This window comes from Lissotriton vulgaris, chromosome 11, assembly GCF_964263255.1.
Source record: "Lissotriton vulgaris chromosome 11, aLisVul1.2, whole genome shotgun sequence".
Lineage (NCBI taxonomy): Eukaryota > Metazoa > Chordata > Amphibia > Caudata > Salamandridae > Lissotriton > Lissotriton vulgaris.
In genome coordinates this window covers 176,475,498-176,493,962 of record NC_141699.1, presented here as the reverse complement: position 1 = coordinate 176,493,962, position 18,465 = coordinate 176,475,498, and the positions used below count along the sequence as shown (strand labels likewise).

The following is an 18,465-nucleotide window of genomic DNA, read 5'->3' as shown; positions in this document are numbered from 1 at the left end:
GCACATCTACCCGAGGGCGTTAAGGCGCTTGAAGAATCGACACATAGCGTAAGCTGAATGTCATAATTCCAATCCTTACTCGAGGTTACAGAGTAAAGAGCCATGTCTTTAAACCCTTCATTTAAAGCACTTTATCAGGTAGCTTGGACCTGAGTTTTTTAATACCTTAAAGGCGATGCATTAGGCCTTAAACCTTATGCGCTTCTCCATAGGTAGCCGGTGTAGAGTGTTAAGGGCATGTTTAGCTGATGTATGTGTGGCTAGTCCAAAGAGCAGTCTTGCGGCGGAGTTCTTGAGTACCTGTAGTTTAGCTAGAATCGATTTGTTTACTCCAACCAGAAGCCCTGGTCTGAGCCCTTGAGGGCTCCCGGGGCTTAATCTCCCGCACATACAAGGTACTACAACACTCATACCAGATCCAACCCCACCCATATCAGAAACAGTGGAAGACTGACACTAAGGAGGAGGTGACACCAGAAAGCTGGGAGTGGCTCTGGATTGATTTTCCAAAAATGTACAGAAGCATTCCTCAACGCGAATCAGCCTATAAATTAACGAAGCGATGGTACTATACCCCTGCGGCCTTCCAGAAGGTATGTCCAACCCTTTCCCCGATCTGTTGGAGGTGCCAAGCTACAGTAGGATATTTTATCCATATGTGAATTTATTGCCCTTTACTGGAAAAAAACCCTCTCCCCAACCATCTCGGCATGGTTTCTGCGCCTTTGGCATGTTATAGCTGTGGAGTTAATAGTTATTAACTGCCCGTCTTAACCTTACGGACACCAAATTCTCCCACACCTAGCAGCCACATATTCAACATTTCTCCCGATCAGAGAACTCTTGCTACGCTCCCCCTCGGCTGCGGGCCCTACAGCTGTTCAATGACTCTCTACTGCCGTACACTAGGGATGCCACCATAGACAGGCCTCTACGCTCGCTCCTTCCTCCCCCTCCCTTGTTTTTGATACCCCCTCTGGTTACTTGGTTAACGCAAATGCTTTGCTACTTGGCCATCACTAACAAACTTCCATCACTTGCTGCAAACATTATGCTCGCCCCACTGGTGACATGCTGAGCTTTCCATCCAAACACGCCTTATGTTCGACAATACCCAAGTGTTGCATATGTTATAGCTACTACATTGTGCTTGCTCCTAGCTCAAAGGTAGCAGATGACTCTGAAAGAGACATATTAGTGATAGATTCCTTACCTTAGAATATCCCCAGGCATCAGACTGAATCCAGAAAGTTTTGCTTAGCAGTACCCCTGCGCTTCAGTAGGTCATAAGTGCCGAGCCGACGTCACAGAGACTACTTAGGCGCCACCCATGCGTGCTGACGCCAGTTCTTTCTTTGTCCGCGCCAGCAAGCGCAGATCCGGCTAGAGCACGTACATAGTCATTTTTTTGGACTGCTTTTTGAGACCTTTTGTCTCACCCCTTGTTTCTCCTGGTGCACGTAGGGATGCCCCGATTTAAATCCTGGGGGGCCTACCCCCGTTATGTCGGTGGCGGACCCCCACGATGTCTTCCTCTACTGCGTGGAAACTGGCCACGACTGCCGGGACTGTCGGGCCATGGCCCCGAAGGCCTTGAGGGAGCGGCGTCGGAAGTTGCTGGAGGTCCAGCATTCGTCATACAGCCGCTCCGGGTCTAGGGGTCGTTCCCGGGACTGCTTGCGGGACCGCAGCCGCCACTCTTCGGGCTCCAAGTCTTCGCCCTCGGATGTGGATCACGGGGACAGGGGCTCTGCCCCTGCTACTCCTCTGGAGCCTGGAGTCCCATGGTCTACCGCCCTATTCGGATCCGTCGGCGACTCCCGAACAGGTGCAAGAGTTTCTTGCTGACATGGACCGTCTCGGGTCGCCTTCGGGCCCCGCAGTTCCGTGTCCAGATCCTGTTGGCCCAGCGGCTCCACCACAGGATTCTACTCCATTGGCTCTGGCCCAGGGGCCACGAGGTCCGGCGTTGCCAGCCCCAGCGCCGTCCTCGGCTCCACCCTTGCCTCGGTTCCAGGACCATTTTGTTCCGGCCTGGGATCCGCATTGGGAGGCGGTGCTGGTTCAGCCCTGGCCGGTGCCGTTCATCTCTTCTCCGGCTCTGCCGCCGTGACCGACCACTTCTACGCCGGAGGCGTAAGAGGACTGGGAAGGGTCCAAGGACCCTCTTGCCCGGCAATGTGACTCAGAGTAGGATTGGGTGGATGACCTGGAGGACGCAGGCGACCTCGATGCCTCTTCCTACCCAGGGTTTGCCTCTCCCCGGCCTACAATGGAGGAGGGTGCTTCCTATACGATGGTGCTCCGTCGAGCTGCTGAGGCCCTCAACCTTGACCTCCCCACCATGACCCTAAAAACCAACCTCCTCACCGAGGTGCTCCAGACGGCGTCTACTTCCTCTGAGCCGTTGCTGCCCTTCGATGACGCCCTTACCGAAGTCCTCTTGGGCACTTGTTTGCGGCCGGCCATGGGGGCCCCAGCAGATACAAGCGTCGCCAGACGCCACCTCCCGGTGCCCTGCGACCTCGCCTTTCAGACCACTCATCCCACGCCTGAGAGCCTGGTCATCCAGGCCTCGACGTCGCACAGTGCCTTTCCCACGGCTCCGCCGGATAAGGACTCTAAAAGCCTCGGCCAGCTTAGGGCTGCGGTCGGTTAACACGCCTGCTTGTTGGGCTGCTATTCCCATGCAGTGTGGGATACCGTTGCTCAGGTTTTACCTCCGTGTCCTGAGGAGATCCAGGCTGCCCTTTCTTAGACGATTGCGGAGGGTAAGGATACGGCTAAGTTCGCCATTCAATGTGGTCTGGACACCGCTGACTCGTTAGGCAGGGCGATTTCTACGACTGTGGCGTTACGGTGCCACGCCTGGCTGCGTTCTCGCCCGATGTCCAGAGCTCACTCATGGACACGCCCTTTGATGGCACCCGCCTGTTTGGCGATAAGGCCGACATTGCACTGGAGCGTTTTAAGGACTTGCGGGCCACGGCCAAGTCCTTGGGCCTTTCTGCAAAGACCCCGGCCACTCCTGGTTTTCGTTCCTTTCGTCGCCAAGGCAGAGGCATCCATGCACGCTCTTTCAACAAGCCTGTGCATAACCAGCCTCAGCGCGGCTGTGGTCGCGGCTTCCGGAGGGGTGGGTCTGGGAACCAGCGTGCGGATTAATCCACTTCTACCCCAGCAGCTTCCACCTCCAAACCTTCCTAATCCGAGCTTTTGGGAGCACCCCACTGGCGCTATACTACATCGGACAAGTGGGTGCTGCAGATAGTCTGCAAAGGTTACTCCCTTCCTTTTCAGTCTTCCCCTCCAGACATGCCACCTCGGTGCCACCGCATGTCAGGGGATCATTTGGTTCTTCTCCTACAGGAAGTCACGGCCCTCTTGGCCAAGGGGTCCATCGAGTGCGTTCCTGGGCAGGAAGTAGGGAGTTGTTGTTGTTCCCACTACTTTCTGGTCCCTAAGAAGGACAAGGGGGGCATGCGCCCCATCTCGGGCCTTAAGGAAGTAAATCACTTCCTCCGGAAGGAGAAGTTCAAAATGCTGACTCTGGCTCAGGTCCTGACTGCCATCGACCCTGGAGACTGGATGGTGGCGTTGGACTTGCAGGATACTTACTTTCACATCCCCGTCCTGCCGGCTCACCCGAGCTACCTGCGGTTCAAGGTAGGTCAGGAGCATTTTCAGTTTGCCCTGCTCCCCTTCGGCCTTACCAGTACCCCTCGGGTGTTCAGGAAGGTGATGGCGGTGGTCGCGGCTCATCTGCTCAGGTCAGGGGTGTCAGTCTTCCCCTACCTCGACAACTGGCTGTTGAAGGCGGGCTCGCCCCAAGCAGTTGTCAACCACCCCCAGACTACGGCCGACCTCCTGCATTTGATGGTGTTCTCCATCAACGTGCCAAAGTCGCACCTGAGTTCCTCTCAGAAGCTCCCCTTTATCGGAGCGGTTCTGGATTAGACGCTGTTTCGGGTTGATCCTCCCGAGCAGCTAGTCCAGGATATTCAGGCTATGATTCCGATCTTTCAGCCTCTATCCTGGGTTTCGGTCAGGATGACCCTCTGGCTTCTGGCCCTGATGGCCTACTGCATCCTGCTGGTGACACATGCCAGATGGCATATGCGGGCTCTGCAGTGGGACCTGAAGTTCCAGTGGGCACAGCATCAGGGCAACCTGTCCGATCATGTCCAGATCTCGGAGGGCACTGCACGGCAATTGCAGTGGTGACTCACGAATCACGATTGGATCAATGGCAGATCCCTCTCCCTTCCCCAGCCGGAGCACACCGTGGTCCCTCCTGGGATGCGGGGGGGTGGGGGGGGACAGGCACTTGGGAGAGGCGGAGATCAGAGGCCTCTGGTCTCCGGTGGAGTCCCGGCTCCATATCAACATATCAACTTTTTGGAGCTGCGGGCGATCCTACTTGCACTGAAGGCATTCCTTCCCTCTGTCCGGGGAAGTGTAGTGCAGGTGTTCACGGACAACACCACTTCCATGTGGTATTGCAACAAACAGGGCGGAGTGGGGTCCTGGACCCTATGTCAGGAGGCTCTGCGCCTCTGGACATGGCTACAACATCAAGGCATTACTTAGGAAGATCAACACCTGGCAGGTTCTCTGAACGCCAGGGTGGACGAACTCAGCTGCCGGCGCTTGATGGATCACAAATGGCATCTGAACTCGGACGTGGAAAAGGGCCCTTTCTGCAGTGGGGAGAACCTTGGTTAGATCTAGTCGCCACCGAAGAGAATGCGCAATGTCATCAGTTCTGCGCATTGGTATATCCAAGGCGGCACTCGCTCTGAGATGCTTTTCGACGCGAGTGGGGTTGCGGTCTGTTGTACGCCTTTCCGCCTATACCACTTCTGCCCAGAGTGCTGAAGAAGATCAGGCGCGACCGGCCCTAGTCAATCTTGTGGCTCTGGTCTTGGCTCGAAGAGTATGGTATCCTGAGCTACTCAGTATGAGCATCGATCCTCCAATCCGTCTACCTCTTTGGGAAGATCTTCTGTCGCAGCAGCAGGGGACCATCCTCCACCTGAACCTGTCCAGTCTCCACCTCCATGCGTGGAGATTCAACGGCGGCAGTTGGCGGCTTTCGACCTTTCTCCGGAAGTCTGTGTTGTCATTCTGGCAGCCAGGCGTTCCTCCACTAAAACGGTATACGCCTGCAGGTGGAACAGATTTGTGGCATGGTGCACAGCAAAGGCTGTGGGTCCTCTTTCCGCCCCTCTTTCTGAGGTTCTTCTGTTTTTTCTGTCTTTGGCCCAGCAGGGCTCTGCTCTGGGCACTATTAAAGGTTATCTTTATCCGTTTCCTCAAAGACATTACACACGTTTCCTCCTGTGCCTTTCATAATACCTCAGTGGGACTTGAATCTTGTCTTGACTTATTTGATGTGCGCTCCCTTTGAGCCCCTTCATAACTGCCCCTTACGTCTTCTCACCTTAAAGACGGCTTTCCTGGTGGCTATCACCTCTGCCAGAAGAGTGAGTGAGCTCCAGGCTCTTTCTTTCAAACCTCCTTTCCTTTCAGTTCCTCCGGACAAGGTGGTTCTAAGAACCTGTCCTTCTTTCTTGCCAAACGTTGTTATGCCCTTCCACATCGGGCAGACCATCACTTTGCCCAACTCCTTCCAGGAAGGAGGAGAGGATCCACCGTCTGGACCCAAAACGTGCGCTCGCCTTCTATCTGCAACGTACACAACAGTTCCGGGTGGATGATCAGCTCTTTGTTGGCTTCGTGAGCACCAAAAAAGGTCGGGCTGTGCACAAACGGACCATCTCGTGGTGAGTTGTTCTGTGCATCAAAGCATGTTACTCCTTGGCCAAGAAGGAGCCTCCTGTGGGGCTGCGTGCCCATTCGACCAGGGCAACTGCAATCACTACTGCCTTGGGACGTGGCGTCTCCTTGCAGGACATTTGTCAGGCAGCTACGTGGGCCTCGCTGCACACGTTTACAAAGCATTACTGCCTTGACAGTCAAGTCCGGAGAGACTGCTTCTTTGGCCGTCCTGTTCTCCGTGACTTCCTGGTGTAATTTTATTCGCAGACCCTTCACCGGGTCTGGTACTGCGGGGTATCTATTCTAAGGTAAGGAATCTATCTCTAACGTGTCTCTTTCAGATGCACAAGTTACTACTTGTTTAACGATATATCTGTAAGAGACATTAGTTAGTGATAGATTCCTTACCACCCCACCCATCCTCCCCGTTCTGCGAACTGATTATTAGGGTTAAGGTCATCCCCTTTTAGGGCCCTAGTCTTATGCAACACTGATCAGTATCTTGCATGGCTCTGCGTTCCTGGCGCGGAAAGTCGTGTACAGAACTGACGTCGGCGCCATGGGTGGCGCCTAAGTAGTCTCTGTGACGTCAGCTCGGCGCTTACGCCAACAGCGACGGAAGCGGCCCCCAGGACGCCACCTACTGACGTGCAAGGGTACTGCTAAGCAAAACTTTCCGGATCCAGTCTGACGCCTAGGGATATTCTAAGGTAAGGAATCTAACACTAACTAATGTCTCTTACAGATATATTTTTGCACAAGTAGTAACTTGTGATTTATTACTCCTACTCCTAGTCCAACTCTCTTGCTTTCGTAGTACTTTCAAAATGACATAAGGCTTATTCAGTGCTTTATGCTGTTTGTGAGGATCTCTGCTTTTCTCCCAAAAATTCAATAAACTTATTTGAAACAGCAATGATCCGGAAGAATGGAAAAAAGTAATGAAAGACAGATGTATGTTGAATATTGCGCAAAATGGCTATTCTCTGAGGTTTTGTTCACGTCCCTCCAAAGAAAACAGTTTTATTGAGTGTCAATCTATCTGGAGGTCAGCATCCTTCTCATAAAAAGGAAGTGAGTGTGATCCCTCATTCCAAAAAAGGAAATTAAATTTGCCTTTATGTTCTGATTTGAAAGAAGCCAAGAACAGGATGAATATTATCCCATTCTAAACCTGCGATCAGTGAACAAATGTATAAAAAAAGAGAAGTTTCACATGTGGGACTCCATCAAATCTATTCCAGTTCGTTCAAAAGAAAGCAATCTGTGCCAGACATCTTAAGGATACCTGCTTTAACATCCCCATCATACAGTGATATTGCTGATTTATATGATTTCTGATGGGTAATGTCCACTATCAAGACAGTCATCCCTTTCTGTCACAAGTCAGCTCAACCAACCTTTTCAAATGGATTGGCAGTAGTCTCTGCACACATCTGGAAAATGAACATTTTCATGTATTTATTTTACGTGAAAGAGTTAATTATAAAATCATTGCTAACTTTGGATGCCCATTGTCACTTCAACATACCAGTCTTTGTCCTTTAGCACTTGGGTCTCGCAGTAAATCACTTCAAGTCAACAGTAGCATAGTTCAGTCTGTCCATTACATGGGTTCACACCTTCACTCCTAGACACACAATCGGATCGGAGAAGAGACTATTTTCTATCTGTCTGAAGTGTCAGTTGTTTCTAAATATGAGACATCCAATAGTCTGTCAAATCTCATCACTTCTGGGTTCAATGGCATTTGTATCGTTCTGGTATTTAATGCCTGATTATAGAAGAGATTGTTACTTCTGTGTCTGGAAGGCCAGTGGTTCCAGATTTAAAGTAGTTGGGAAGACAAGTTCACTATCTTTCAGGCTGAAATCAATGCTCTTTCTTGGCTCTATCGACCAACCAGTTTCCTAAAGAGGGTGCCATTTCATCTGGATCCTCAGTCCCTAACCATTGTGTTGAATGCTTTGAGTGGAGAGCCCAACCAGATTGACTTCAAGCTCAGGTAAAGTAGTTGGAGAAGGAGAAGACCTATCACATCAACCTGCAGGAGTCTTTCCCACTGAGCTTCAGAACATCATCCCTGCTTGTTTAAATGGACAATACAATGATGCACTACATCAAAAAGCAGGGATGCACTTGATCTAGACCGATGTCTCTGGAAGAATTGTCATTTTGCAAATGATTGCTTGCAAGGGATCTGTTTATCACAGCTGTTTTTCTAACTGGTGACTACAATGCTGAAGGGGGTTCTCTCAGTGGAGCAATTCATGAGAATCGCAAATAGGTGTTAATGCAGTGCTACACAGCTTCTTCTGCGAAAAAGGAATCATTTAGTTAAATACGTTTGTGTATGCATTCCTCTGATCTAACTGCTTCTATCAGTAATCATCAAACTAATGAGAGACCGAGTGAGGATGATCGCTTTGCTCTGGAGTGGCAAAAGCAATGGTGGCATACCGATGTACTACAACTAGTAGAACAACTACACAAGAAGCTGCCGTACAGACTAAATCTTCTGTTCAAATTCAGGTGCCAGATCCTACATCCTAACCTTCCATGATTTAACGTGAAAGTTTGGCTTCTGAACTCTTGCAATATTAGAGTTGGGTTTAACACCTGTAGTTGACAGGATAAAGCTGGCACCACTACTCTCATGAACTGATGCGCAACTCTCTAAGGAAGTACTGGAGGATTGTCTTTCTCTGGACAATGCTCTCAATATACCCTGGATTAGATTTATAAAAAAATAATTCCTAGAGTTGGACTTTCAGGAGTAAGCCAAAAACCCGGCAAGCATTGATTCCAGGGCTATATTCAGGGTAAAAAGGGCATTTCGGTATAGGCAAGGCAGAGCTCATCAGCCAGCCTTTGATAATCTGCTTGTAAGCTGCACTTAGAATCCAATGAGTCTGACACATGAGTGTGAGCCTCATCTCTCCTGGTTTCAGAATGGGAACCTCAGGTTTTATTTAACAAAAATTTGATTTAGTCTATTGCACCTGATAGTTGCTTTTCCTAGGAATATAGTCTGGGGAGAACCATTACATAGATGTCTGTGCAATAACACTGCCAGTCAAAGCTCATTGCACTTTGTATGCTCATGCTAGGAAGAAATTTCTGTGCACTATTTTCTGCTCTTTAATACAAACACCCAGAAGGAGGCTTTTGAGTGATTGCAAAGGCTGGGGAATGGGAATATTTGTATGGCATGGGAAATGTTGTCTGCCTTTCAACTTGGAAACAAATATGGCTGAACATAACTACCCCACCCGTATCAAATTTGTATGTTAGTATCTGAACACATTTTTTACTTTTTTAAACTTTTACAATCACCCTTTTTATATGTTTTATGCATCTAATCATTAGTATATATCCTATATAGTTTCTACCTCGAAAATAACTGTATTATCCTAGATGAGTCTTGAACCTTGAAATGCTGCTCTTTTTATTCATGAAATGTTTTTTATCATCTGAAATGCTGCTTTATTTGTTTATGAAATGTTTTTTATCATCTGTACTCTTATGGCTGCAATTGGCCGACTAGAGTTTTTTGTCACTGACTGGCATTTAAAATATTCCTCAAGACTTCTTAAACATTTGGAAACAAGCAATATATTCATCTCTAAGAACCACTCTTTCAAAGAGAATAGATTCAGTATTTGGAATACCCAGAAAAAACATTGATTCAATTAGATGTCAAGAGGAAATGATGCTTCCAGATCTGCTTGATTTGGCTAAATCTGGGCTTCAGTTTTCTTTGAAGTTTTCAATAAAAGTACATCTAGCAGCAATTACCACTGATAGAAAAAGTTCTTCCCAAACCTCTTTTTTCCCTTCAAAATCCCACTTGTAAATTACTTGTTAGAGGGAAATAAGGAAGTTGCCCCATCCTTAAGGAGACCTTCTCCTCCTTGGGGAGTTTAATGTGTTCCTCTTTAAATGAATGTTTCCACCATTTGAGCATACTCATAGATCTAGAATACAACATAACTCTTGGAAGGCTGCTTTTCTAGTGACCATAATTTCAGCTCCTATGATTATTGAAGTTCAGGCCAATAGTCATAAAGGTCTTTCACAAATATTAGGTTGTGATGAGGCCTCATGCTAGTTTCCCTTCCAACCTTTTCCATTTGTTCTCGATAAAACCAATGGCATTAGGCTGACTAACAATTTTTGTCGACTATCCATTACTTACAGAATAGGCCTCTTTGAAACCCTCCATTTGAAGGAGGATTGCTTTTTGTATTTTTCCTTGCCACAGCAGTACCAGGAAAACTTTGCTGGTTTTTCTCAAACCCATTCCAAACGAGGTAGGGGTGCTACTGCAGCATTATTAAGGATTATATCCATTGCTGATGTATGTAAAAAAAAGAAAAGTGTCTTTCTCTGGGATTGGTGGGGGGTCTCTGCATACTTTACAAGGCATTACTGTCTTGATACTTACTCCAGAGCAGATGGGCCAAACATTTCTGTGAAATCTGCTTGTTTTTTTAAATTTTTTAAATTTTTTTATTTATTGATAAAAATGGTACATAAATGGACAAATTTCAACAATTATTACATACATGATAAGAATTTGATAAATATTTGATATATTTACATACATTTTTAATTATATCTTGTTAGCGGGAACGAGAAAAATAAATAGATAAATAGGGTTAGAAATCAGTTTAAATTAATTGGAGAGGAACAACATTTTTATCCATTTCTATCTGTTCTCCAATTAGTTACAGGAGCCCATAGGCGTATACCCTCCTTACGCTGCCTCATGCCTTTATATTCATAGAGGCAGGATTCTATGTTATGAATTCCTAGAAATCTCGAGAGCCACATCTGCAAGGATGGGGGGTTCGTATCTTTCCACGCCGCAGAAATTAAAATTCTAAGTACAGCAACAGATAAAAACATTAGATCTCTTTCAGCCTTGCCTAAACCCAATTTAGAGTCTGTACCCAGTAAAATTAAGGTAGGGAATAGGTCGATGGACTGACCTAGCAGCCCCACCATAAATTTCATTATTTCTTTTTTAACATTTTCCAACTGTTTGCAGGAAGAAAACATATGTATAATGTCAGCCTGGCTTTCATTACATCTGGGACAATTATCATTTTCACTTAGACCCCAGGCAAATATCTTCGCGGGTGTATGGTAAAGATTAAAAATAGTCTTGTAGTGTTGTGCGCGAAGGTTTGATGCCCAGAATATTTTTTTATTCAATGCGAGAGCAAGATCCAGATCGACCTCAGAATCTCCTAATTTTGTCGCCCAGTTAGACTCAACCTTCTCAATATCATCCGGGATTTGGTCCAATAAGCAATTATATAAAATCTTAATCTTCCTACAACCTCTATTTAATAACTCAATCAGTGGAAAATCTGCTCTATGTGAAATCTGTGGCCTGACTGCCTTAATTGCCCTGGTAACTTGACTATAAACCAGCCATTGACTGTCTGGAATACCAAATCTTTCCTGCAGCATTTCGAACCCCAGAATTTCACCTGCTTCCATTAAATCTCCCAAGGATCTAAGCCCCAGCCTTTTCCACATCAGCAAATTATTATCATTTTTTAGTTGAGGAAAGAGAGATGAGTTATACAGTTGCAGATAGGAATTGATTTTCGGGATATTAAACATTTTCATAATTGCTTTCCAAACCTTCCATGCGCCAATCAGTGTCTTCAATCTTGTTTTTTTATAAACGCTTCGTTCCAATTCACACTGAAATATATTTATAGTCTTTTCACCCAATAGCATCCTATATATCTGGGGCGGACATTGTTGATCTACAAACCCAGGTGTTATATCAGGTACAGATGTAAATTGAAATAGAGTAGTCATTTGGGTTAGCAAGCAGGCCCAATGATATAACTTTAATTTCTGCAATCCCATCCCACCCCTTTCTCTGGGCAGTGCCATTAAGTTTGTAGATCGCCTTACCCTGCCAAATTGCCATACAAATCTGATAAACATAGATTCAAGTTGTTTCATGATCCTGTCCTCTATTGCTAAAGGGATGGCCCGAAATAAGTAGAGAACTCTAGGGAACATAGACATTTTAACTGCATTTACCCTTCCTATTAATGAGAGGTGTAGCACATCTATTCTTTTTAATTCCTGCTCAATATCCTTAATAAGTCGCAGATAATTTTCACTTACAATTTTCTCAACATTGGCATTGATTTTTACCCCTAAATATATGGCAGAGTCGATTAATCTATAGTCCGTTTTAGCTATATTTTTAGAACAAATTACCTGCGTTTTTGTTTCATTTAGAAGATAGCCTGACTCTTCCCCAAACAGTTTAGCCATCTGAATTAGAATAGGAAGAGTTTGTTGTGGATTATTTGTTAACACTGCAAGATCGTCAGCGTAGGCCAGTATTTTACTTGAATAACCATTGCATATCACTGGAGCTATCTCTGGGCAGTCAATAATACACTATATAAGGGGGTCAATATACAGCGCAAATAGAATAGGGGAACAGGGACAGCCTTGCCGAGTCCCTCTTTTTATATGTATAACCCCTGATTTCTCGCCCATTGCTGTTACCGTAGCTGTTGGTTCTACATACATGGCTTTAAGGGCCCCTATAATATTGGGACCAAATCCCCTCGCCTCTAAAATAGCCCAGAGAAAGCTCCAGTCCACACGATCAAACGCCTTCTCTGCGTCGAGTAGGATCATAGCGACATCCCCCCTCACGGCAGCCTGGGCATCAAACAAAGATATTGCCCTACAGGTATAATCCGTAGTGCCCCGACTGGGGACAAACCCATGCTGCCATGGGGATACTAGACCGCCAATGACCCTGCCCAACCTCTTTGCCAAAATTTTAGAATAAAGCTTAGTATCGGAATGTATTAGGGAAATCGGTCGGTAGGACCCCGCCTTTTCCGCTGGTTTCCCCTTTTTATGGAAGATTGCTATATTTGTTACTTTCCAAGAGGAGGGTTTTGATCCTGTACACATAACCCCATTAAACAAATCTACCAGAAGCGGAGTGATTTCGGTTTCTATTGTTTTATAGACTTCTAAAGGTATCCCATCGGGACCTGAAGCTTTACCTGAGGCCAATTCCCGCAACGCAACTGTTACTCCTAATAATGAAATTTCTTCTTCCAATTTTTTTTAACTGAGTCTTCTAAAAGTGGGCCCCGATCTCGTATTCCTTCCCCTGGTTTCTTAGTAGGTTCTTCCTGCTCCTACAGCTGCTGATAAAATTTCTCGAATACTCTTAAAATGTCCTTACTTTCTGTATACCTGATCTCATCCTCTTCTATACATACAATAGTGTTTCTTGTTTTTTCCTGCCTTAACCTGAGGGCAAGTGCTCTCCCTGCCTGCTCACCGGTCTCATATCTTTTAACCCTATTTGATTGGTATTCTCCTGTGACTTTCATAGTTACTTCTTTCTGGAGTGCGGCTTTGATTGTCAGTAAAGCTTCCTGACTTGCAGTGGTATTAACCCCTTTGATTATATCAGTCATATGTTGCTCTTCTACTTTTACTAACTCTTTCATTAAACCCTCAATCTTATTTCTATCTTCCTTTCTTAATCTTGCTGAACAGCTAATAGTTTCACTCCTCAATGCTGCCTTAAAAGTTTCCCAGACTGTGTTTCTAGACGCACTGTACCTATTTGCTGCAAGGAATTGTGGGACCCAATTTTTCAGATGATCTATAAATCTTTTATCACTAAGGAGCTTTTTCTCAAAGGACCAGGAATTGCTTTTTCTTTCCCTCTGACCTATACTATATGAAAGAATTAATGGGTTATGGTCAGACACCACTTTAGGAAGTTTAAGTATGTCAACTTTCGATAACTCAGAGGACGAGATCAGGAAGTAATCTAATTTCGTGTATTTTTGGGCAGGATTAGAAAAGCATGTGTATCCAAAATCCAAGGGGTTTTTGGCCCCCCATACATCGATCATCCCATGAGAGCTCAGAAGAGATCGAATAGATTGAAAGACCTTGGGTTTCCGACCTGCATATGGTTCAGATTCGACCCAATCAGCCGAAATATTACAATCCCCCGCTATTATCAACGGTGTAGCCCAACCCACAAGTTCAGTTTCTAAAAAGTCGAATATTTCAGGCTCATCTTGATTGGAGCCGTACACTACACATAACGAGAAACCGAGGTCTAAGTCAGCAATTACCCATCTCCCATTGCTATCCGCCTTCACTTTCCTTGCTTTACCTAGGGAACCTCGAATTAATATAGCTACACCTCGGATTGTAGACGTCTGTGTAGAGCAAGCTAATAACTCAAAGCCACCCAGTGAAAGTAGGTTACGTTTTGACCATGGGAGATGGGTTTCTTGTATACAGATAATATCAATCCTTTCATGCCTTACTAAGAATGCCAGTCTCTGCCTCTTCCTCCAGTCAATCAGTCCTCCCGCATTAATAGTGCATATTCTAATGCTTGCCATTTAATTGTTTATATATCTCATCACTCAGATCCCTAATCATGTTATTGTCCTTCTCAACGAATCTTTGTCCAAAATTGTACCACTTTCCTTTTTTCTCGTTTTTCCACCCTTCCACCAACCAATCCCACCCCTCGACCCTCCCTCCCTCCCCCCTTCTTCCTTGACCCTTGCCACCCCCCCCCCCCTCCCCAAACCGGATCCAGGTGTGGGCGCCCATGGTCAGAGCGCCTCAGTGCCCCTCCCCACCCCTGCGTGAGTGTATTATTTACATACATAGAAAAGTCTTTGAGATCAAAGATTCTTTTCTTTTACTCCTCTAGCAAAAGTTTTCATGTATTATTTCACGTGTAGGTAATGATTGGCCTTAAGTGGGCCAGGTGCAAGATGGCGTCAACGGGAGCAGTCGCTGACTGAGCTCTTTCCTTCTCCCCCTGATAAGCTATGCGTGAGAGCAGAGGGAAATCAAGGGAAAATGCAGTGGAAAAACTCGTTCTTCCTCGAGCGAGAACATGAGGATGATTGAGCTAGATAAAACTGGAAAGAAAAACAGGGACTTATGATGGTCGATGAAAGGAGGAGAAGAAAGAAAGACTTGTCAATTTTTTCAGAGCCCGGGTGGGAGCTGTAAAGTCAGAAAGTCGGAAAAAAGCACACCCCACCTTTCGGACCTTATCTGATGCTTCGAGTGACATTGATCGATTGACATTAACCATCATAAGCTTTTTGAGCCATATTTGAGCCCTCTTCTGAGACTCTCCGGCACTGGCACAAAAAAAAGCTTTTCATTTTTTCCGAGGTTCTGGGCGTCGTCTCGAGTTGGACAGACGGGGTCTGCAGTCCATCAGCAGCTTGTGAGAAGGAAAAGATACGGACTTACTGACTTACTGACCACGGTAGCTACCTTGCCCATTCACTTCTCCATGCAATCTCACTCCACGCTCGTAAGTACTAATCGGTGCCGCTTTGGTTGATCAGCTCAAGCTGAGTTGGAAGGTGAGGAGCTGGAGTAGGGGTGTTAGGGGTGTGTGAGTAAGAGAGTGGTCGATCTTATTGTTAATGAAACAACGAGTAAGGAGCACCAGGTTATAAGCGGGAAAAAAAAACAAAAAAAAACTTGCATTGGATAATTCAAAAAGACTAAGGCTAAGGCTAGGGCCAGGACACTAAAACGCTATAACGCTATAAACTGCTATAAAACGCAGCAAATAGAAAGAAATTTGCCTCTGACATTTGTTTCTCTGCTCAGCGCCGTTACTGGTCTGCTCAGCCGTCTGGAAGGATCTGACCTTTGCCCCGGGTTTCAGTTACCAATCACTTGGTCGGTGGCTGACAGTGGCTATTTGTACAAGCTGGGAGGACAGAAAAAAAAAAAGGAGGGGGCTCTAGTCTTAAAGGCGCACACTCGTAATATTGCGCTCCACTTAAGAATGCGAGAAGAGCATCGCTCGAAACGGAAAGTGCTACCTCGGAGAAAGAGAAAAATTGACTTATTATATGATAAGACGGTCATAAAGGTGGCAGTAACAGTGATAACGACCCAGGAACTTCTTAAAACTCCACGAAGTGGTGATAGGCAATATACACAATATATGCAGAAGCAATATAACCGTCAATGTAACTATAAATGTAACTGTGAGGGTGTTAATAGCAGATTTAGCTCTCTCTGTCCTCTCTGTCAACCCAAAGTCCAAGGAAACGGAATTAAACGACACATTAACCTGAGCATTTGTGGCATCTCAAACACACCAAATTCGGTAAAAACAGGGCAGGGATTAACTACTCCATACCTTAACCAGATAAAGCCAAATAAACAAAGGTACGAAAAAAAGAACAACGAGCAAAGTCTTGGGCAAGAAGTGATAGACAAGATGAATGAAACGGATATAAAAAGGATGGAGGATCTTCAAGAAAGTACTCAGGAGGTGATAAGTGATTTACAGGATCAGAACGTGGTCAGTGATATTTCTATGCCCCGACCGAATATATGGGAAGTACAACAGCATGAAGAGCCTAAGTCTGATGAGCCTAATACGTCTAACAAGACGGTACAAGAAGCGGACAGGGGTCATACCTTGAAACCAATGCCGCAAAGACGGGAAACAAGAGGGACCAAAGCCAAAGACATAAAAGCCAAAGACATAAAAAATAAAGAACAGGAACAGGATGGAGGGAAGGAGAGAGCTAAAGAGAACGAGATTGAAAAGGAGAAGGGGAAGGAGGACGACAAGGGTAGCAAAGAAAAACTAAAAAAGGAGAAAAAAGGCGACAGGCAAGCGGCTAAAGGCAAAGGCAGTGGCATGGAATCAGATAAAAAGAGAGAGAAAATTAAAGAGAAACATAAAGAGCAGGAGAAAGACTATGAAGATACTGAAGAGATGGAATTAATGATGAAAAAAGCAAAACGCCTACAAACCATCAAAGAATTAAAAGCAAATGCAAAGATGACGGGGGAGTCAATGGCATCACAGCCTAGAGTATTAAATATTTTTAGCCCAGTGCCCAAAACTGGGGCAAATAAAGGGCTAAGGCAGGCGGTAATAATACAGGAGTCAACAGTACTGGACAGGGGAAATGCAAAAAACAATCTTGTGGTCGATGGACAAGTAATCCTGAATCCCCCACCTGATAAACCACTGTCGCTAGGAACTGATACAGACTCTGAAGAGTCTGATGTAGACATGTATGAGACAGGGATCTCGACTGCTAGTGAGACGAGTGAAGTCAACAAAAGAAGAGACCAAGAACTATCATCCCCGGAAATATCTGGACGTTCTGAAACAAGGAAGGAGAGTGATCGTGGACAAGGAAGCACACCAAGGAAAGAATTTGAGAAAAGAAGAACAAGGAATACAAGATTAAATAAATCAACCTATGATGAAACCACCGATCAAGGAAGCAACACAGAATTGACTGATCCTCGGAAAAACGTGAAATCTAAAAAATGAATAGAAACAACGAAGACTCAGGAAAGTGGGGAGGAATTAATTGGGAACATTTCTGAATATGACGAGGCAGGAGAGGCAAACGAACCATCTTTGAAAGAAATATTGACCTCAATAAGGAAGTTGCATAAAGATGTCAAAAGGATACTCAAAAGCATCATTTAGCTATTCAAAAGCTCCAAGGGGCGGTAAATAAGGTGGGCAGCACATGCCTGGCAATCTCTGAAAGGATGGTATCAGTTGAGACACGAACTGACCATTTAGACAAGGATGTCACTTATCTGCAAAAACAAGAAAAAAGGCAAGAATGTGCTATTCAGGACCTAATGATAAAGGCGGAGGAACAGGAAAATAGAGCACGGCGGAACAATCTGCGTTTCCTGGGGCTCCCAGAAGGTGTTGAAGATCATGACCCAAGGGGATACATAATTAAACTCCTCAAATCATCTATGCCCCAACTGCAAACCTGGGACCTAGAGAAAGACCTAAAAAAACACAGAATCAATCTAAATATCCAAGGGCAATGTTGGTATTTTTTGGAAATTTTTTACTTCGGGACACCATATATGATTTAGCTCGCCCCACAAGCAAGAAAGAATACAATGGTAGTACATATTTTGTAAGACAAGAATTTGCCCACGCAACCGTGGAAAGGAGATGGAGGCTGAGGCAGCTATTTAATCCCTTTGAGCAGATTGGTGCTAAAGTGTACTTACAAAGCCCGGCAAGACTGAAAATAATATTCAGAGGATCTACTCAGAGTTTCACTAGCGAAATGCAAGCAGAAAATTATCTTAAAGAAATCTCGGAGACTGCAAAAAACAAACCGAGAATATGAGCAAGACTTAATTCTTTTCTTATGTGGATCAAATAATAGTTGTCAAAATAAGAATGTTTAGCTTGTGTAAAATGAAGTGAGAACAATAACAATCATTACCTACACGTGAAATAATACACGAAATCTGCTTGGTTAGTGTAGTGTTTTTCTTTCTTCACACTTGTTACAAGTAGGCTAGCTGTTCTATTTCATGCTTATAACTAATAATAAAGACCCCTGGGAAGCAGTGGTTAATTTAAACTGTTGCTTGCAGGCCCGCTGGCACTCATTTTTGTTGACCAGCACTTATTTTTCTTCATCAGACTTTGAAAAGAAGGAAGAGAAGAACGCAAACGACATGACAAATGGGGAAAGCAGGAAACCCGCAAGGGTGATTTAAAAGTATCAGGGAGTGTCCAGTGGTGGATTAAAGAGGCATGAGGTGGAATCAAGACCATGCACCGATGGTACTTGGCAACAGACA

General features: G+C 45.4%; 1 protein-coding gene across 1 annotated transcript in view; it reads left to right on the top strand.

The window, feature by feature from the left end:
• Positions 1-18,465, top strand: part of HECTD4 (HECT domain E3 ubiquitin protein ligase 4) — a 2,691,195-nt gene that overhangs the window by 1,187,480 nt on the left and 1,485,250 nt on the right. The gene's annotated exons all lie outside the window — the stretch shown is intronic.